Here is a 6,000-nt window from a genome sequence, read left to right on the forward strand (position 1 = left end):
AAGTGCGTGGCTTCTTACCGCGCCCGCTAGCTGTCTTCGCGATAAACACGCGGCGCTCAATACATCCAGCTCGTTGCTAGCTAGAGAAAAGGGGATAAAACACTGCTTGCTAGGGGAGGGGAAAAGCTGCTAAGTAGGGGAAGGCAACGCCGTTTGCTAGGGGGAGAGAACGTCGCATCCTAGGGGGAAGGAACGCCGCTTGTTAGGGGGAGGGAACACCGCTTGCTAGGGGGAGGAAGTTCTTCTAGCTAGGGAGAGGATGAAGTAAGTAGGTACCTGTTCCTTTTGACGAAAGTGCGAAATAGCTCCGGCTCGTTACTCGCTAGAAGAAGAGGTAGAAAGCGCTGCTTGCAAGTAATAGAGCGGGAGGAAACGCTGCAAGCTAGAAGAAGAGGGATAAGTAATTAAATACCTGTTCCCTGGCGCTCGCTTCCCGCAGCAGCAGCCTTAAAGCAAGATTTTCTACTTTTTGGGGTTTTCTACTAGCTAGCTAGGGGAGGAAAGTAAGTACCTGTTCTCTTTGCCGAAAGTACGTAATATCTTCAGCTCTTCGTAGCATGGAAGGGGGAGGAATCCTCGCAAGCTAGGGGGAGGGAACGCTGCAAGCTAGAAGAAGAGGGATAAGTAATTAAGTACCTGTTCTCTAGCGCTCGCTTCCCGCAGCAGCAGCCTTAAAGCAAGCGCGTGGCTTCTCACCGCGCTCGCTAGCTGACGTCGCGATAAACACGCGGCGCGCGCGCTGAATAAATCCGGCTCACTTGTCGCTATGGGGAAAGAAAAGGACGTAAGTAAAAGTAAAAGCGCTTTCACATTTAGGCGATTTAGCAGCGCGACAGACTAATTGTCGAAATTTTCATACTATGTGACAGCGTATGCATGCCTTCACATTACAAAAACGCCGCTGCCGCGCTTCTTCTTTTATAGCCGTTTTTGTCGCGCGACTGTAGCGCTTCTAAGTCGCGCTGCAGTAGCGCGACTCGTATCCATACATATTTATGTAGCGCTGCAGCTGCGCTACAAACGCCTATATGTGAAAGCGCTCTAAATGAGGGCGAAAGTAAAGTCCGTATGCACAAACGATGCTTGCTTAAGTGAAGCAGCAAATCGAACGCACAGCGTTGAATAAAGCTCTGTGATTGGTTCGTGTGTCACCCTGTGAGACCTCAATAGTAATGTTTGCTTACTCTTCTTACCCTTACTTACTTATATCTTCTAATACGGGCGTATTAGAAGATATAAGTAAGTAAGGGTAAGAAGAGTAAGTAAGTGAGGGTGTTATGGAAACCATCGGGGGAACAGTTATACTCAGACCATTATACCTAGCGGAATAGAGCGACAAAGAACTGAGCGAGCGAGATGTCACTAGCAGCAACACTGTGTGATAAAAAGAGATGCGTGATGCCGTCGTCACGTCAAACAGAACCATTTTTGCAAAAATTTGACAGTTCAGAGGCACTCAGTGGCACGCTGAAAATTTGAACTGAGATATTTTCAGAATTTACGTGAGTGAAATCATGGATGTTTCTGAGAAATAGTGCTTCAGAAACGTAGTGACTGGTTCAGTCATTGATTTAATGTACAAAACCGCGAAATAATCCTGACACTGACACACAAATGTCATCCAAAATCGGTTTCGTTTGACAGCTCGTAGTTGTTGCTCTATTCCAAAGGAATATTAACTTTATGAGTCGGACAAAGTATAAAGTATACATACCAGAGAGATTGAGGTCGACTTCTGTAGAGTGTGGCGCGGCGGCGGCGCCTCTCATGAACGACACCATGCTGTCCGAAGACATGCAGCGGCCCTCCTGGGGAGAAGACAAGTTTTCAAATCAAGATATTTAATGATTAATATTGACGGAAACATGGTCGACCCAGGCAAACTTGGCGGCGCACTGTAGCGGACGAGGCGAAGAAGATCGGCAAGACCTGGAGCGAGATCAAGCGAGAAGCTCAAGACCGAACGAGATGGAGGACTGTTGTGGACGCCCTCTGCCCCATCTAGGGGACATAGGACCATAAGTCAAGTAAGTCAATATTGACGGGATCAGAGAAAAGACGAGGATCAGCGACGTGGTGGAAGAGATTGAGAGCCGTAAATGGAGATGGGCAGGACACATTGCACGGATGAACCAGGATCGCTGGGCAAGACCCTGGAGTGGAGACCCCGCAACAACACCCGCGACAGGGGAAGACCGCCTAAACCAGTGGTTCCCAAACTTATTTAGTCTACTGCCCACTTTGAGAATAAATTATTTTTTAGCGCCCCCCATTTTTGTAGTCAAGAGTCGAGCTCAGTCGGTGTCTAAGAGTCCTCCTAGTAGATGACGCCTCCCAAGCCTTTACACAACGTCCCGATTATTTTTCTGAGTCTCTTACCGCCCCCCTTTAAGCCTGCAGCGCCCACAAGGGGGCGTTATCGCCCACTTTGGGAAAGACTGGCCTAAACGATGGACAGACGATATCCGGCAGCAGGCTGGAGTGAACTGGATGCGTGTGGCCAGGGACAGAAATCGGTGGAGGGTTGAAGAGGAGGCCTGTGTTCGAAGGCGAACCCAAAGGCTGACATAGATAGATAGATAGATTGACGGGATGCTACCTTATTTACGAGCCTCCGATATTTCGGCACTGTTGCAAGCACCGATTAAAAAACTCATAAAACTCATTTATGTCTGTAAATAGGCTTTAAGAAAGCACTTTCACACGTCCCAGTATTAACCCTACCACTGCTTCAGGACAATAAATGGGCCAGTGCTGAGAAGAAGCAGCGCAAGAAACTCAGACATCTTTTTTTCAAACCAATCAGGCTGCCTCCCCTTTGTCATAAAATAAGATTATCTTTTTTCAATAGCGCGAATTACCTCGCCAGTGGGCCAGCGCTGTGCGTCGCCCAACCAATCATCTGCCGCGTTCAGCACCGCTTCTGGCTGAAGCGGCTGATCTGCATACGGGTCATCTATAAAGGGAAATAAATAAAACCATAACTTGAAAGTTACTTTCTTCCTTATATTAACTAATTTACCGCAGAACCGACGGCCGATGGGCGACAAGGTTCTGGAATGGAGGCCGCGTACCGGTAAACGCAGCGTGGGACGTCCACCCACAAGGTGGACCGACGACATCATAAAGGTAGCAGGGAAACGCTGGACGCAGGCCGCTACCAATCGATCAACGTGGAAAGCATTGGGGGAGGCCTATGTTCAGCAGTGGACGTCCTATGGCTGAAATGATGATGATGATGATGATTAACTACTTTAAATTTTAGCCTGGCAAATCTGACAATGAACCATAGGCAAGATATAATACATGCGAAAGTGGAGCGGAGAAGCGGAGAGAAAAGAAACGAGCGCGGGCGAATGGCGGACCGGCCTCAAATGATTCGTCGTAATCGTAATGGACAGGCAGCATTAAGCCTAAGCCTAGGCGCAGACAACCTACTTTTATTTATTTATTTGTTAGGTATACAGGTTGGATTTTTTTTAATGCCACCTGGAGGGAAAGTACTCTTAATACTGTAGATAGAAAATTTTACTGAAAGAAAACATTCCTTTATTTTTGAAAAGAAAGAGAACTGCATTCAAAGATTTTCGAAAAATTTTCATAATTAAAATAATTTAAGATTTCATGGTTTTCCTTTCATTTGATTTATCAAGTTTGTTAGAGATATTTTATCCTTATACTTAACCCTAACGATCGATACAATAAAAATACAGGATGTAATTTTTAACAGATTTTAGCTGGTTCGATTCCCGGGTGTGGCAAGCAAATTTTTGGAAATCTTTGAATGCAGTTCTATTTATTTTCAAAAATAAAGGAATGTTTTCTTTGAGAAAAAACATCTATCTACAATATTAAGAGTACTTTCCCTCCAGGTGGCATTACAAAATTCCACCCTGTATACTACAGCTGACAATCGACTTTTGTTAGTAGATACTTAAGTACACATGGTTAGTAGTTAAGAGCTAGATTGACAACCTAATTGTATACACACAGCATGATGAATAGCGACACAGAGTATAACAGTTACTAAATTATAAAACAATAAAGTCATTTAAAGTTAAATATAATTTAATCTAAAGTCTGTAATCTAAAGTCTGTAATCTAAAGTCTGTAATCTAAAGTTAATTAAGTTAATATAAATAATAAATAATAATATCCTTGGACATTTTACACTACGCTTCTAGTCCCAAACTATGCAAAGCTTGTATTAGGGTACTAAACAACGGATACAAAAATACTTAAATACTTTTTTTTTGTAAATACATCTTATACATAGTAACACCCAGACCCGTCACAGAAATTAAAATTCATAATTTCAATTTCTGCCCGGCCGGGAATCGAACCCGGGACCTCTCGGCATATTAGTTCGTTTCCGAATCACTACATGAAACGGCCGACTAAAGTTGTTGACCGATAAGAAGGCTCAAGGTCACCCAAAGGGCGATAGAGCAGGCTATGCTCGGAGTTTCCCTGCGTGATCGAATCAGAAATGAAGAATTCGCATGCATCAGAAATGTGCAGCACCGTTTATTATGGATAACTTTGGAGGAGGCCTTTGTCCAGCAGTAGACGTCATTTGGCTGAAACGACGACGACGATTCAGTATGTATGAAAGCGCGCACATTGGTATCGGCCGATTCTTCATACAAATTCGAATCGGGCCCAACTATTGGCCGACCTAAAAGTCTGCGGGGCAGTGGCGGCGTAGCATGGGTTGGCACCCGGGGCGATCACCCCCCCCCCCCCCGTCATAAGTCCTAAGGCACCCCCTGGTACCCCCCCCCCCCCCGTTACCTGCAGGGCCATGCAGATGCGCCAGTGAGTACTAATCTGCGCGACTTGTGTCACCCCCTGATGCTTGGCACCCGGGGCGGACCGCCCCCCCCCCCTTACGCCGCTACTGCTGCGGGGTCTTAAAGGTATTGAAAAGATATAATTTTAACATACCATCAGCGCAGGGCTCCGGCCAGCCTTTGTCCTTCTCGTAGGCCCGCAGCGGCGCCGCGGGGACACACGAGCCCGGCCGGGCCCACTCCTGACAAACACAGAAAGATATAAAACAACTGACTGACTGACATAGTGATCTATCAACGCACAGCTCAAACCACTGGACGGATCGAGCTGAAATTTGGCATGCAGGTATATGTTATGACGTAGGCATCCGCTAAGAAAGGATTTTACGAAACTCCACCCATAAGGGGGTAAAACGGGATCCGCGCGTACGAAGTCGCGGGCGGCTGCTAGTCAATAATATTATCAGTCCACTGTGTCCATGCTTTACGAATTGATTGCATAAAAGACAAACTTAGGGAGCTTACAAATTGTGACTTTATGCAGCGATATACAGGGTGTTACTTTGCATTCTTGCCATATTTACAGAGGTAACTATATTACTGATACTGAACACAAATCCGTTAAAAAATAATGCCCGAAAATTTTGATTTTTAATTTTGAATATTTTATTTTATCGACAATCTGTTAAACACATCACTAATTATCGTAACGCATGCACATCACTTGTTAGCGATGGCGATGGAGACTTTTTTACTTTTTATTGTATTTTTAAATATCTATTGCAATCTATTGTCTTTAAAATGTCTTTTTGACACTTGTAAAAAACTGAGAAATCCATCAATCACAAATCACATTAAAAATAATACAAAAATGACTGAAGTGTATTCAAACAACGAATAATTTAATCAACATGGTGCTTGGAGTGTCTGCAAGACGTCTTAGACGAAATGCTTGATGACGTACCCTTAGCGTTACACCAAATGCTCTACTACCAGCAGGATGGTGCTCCCCCACAATAAGGACGTCAAGTGCGCGAATAATACGTTTGGTGAACAGTGGATTGGACGAGGGGGTCCAGTAGCTTGGCCACCACGATACTCGGACCTAACACCAATGGACTATTATTTTTGGAGTGACTTGAAACGACTTGGTATGCGCAGAAGAGATAAATAGTGTAAACGTGTTACGTGAAAGGATTGTTTCAGC

The sequence above is a fragment of the Ostrinia nubilalis genome, chromosome 27, assembly GCF_963855985.1.
Source record: "Ostrinia nubilalis chromosome 27, ilOstNubi1.1, whole genome shotgun sequence".
In the NCBI taxonomy this organism is placed as follows: domain Eukaryota; kingdom Metazoa; phylum Arthropoda; class Insecta; order Lepidoptera; family Crambidae; genus Ostrinia; species Ostrinia nubilalis.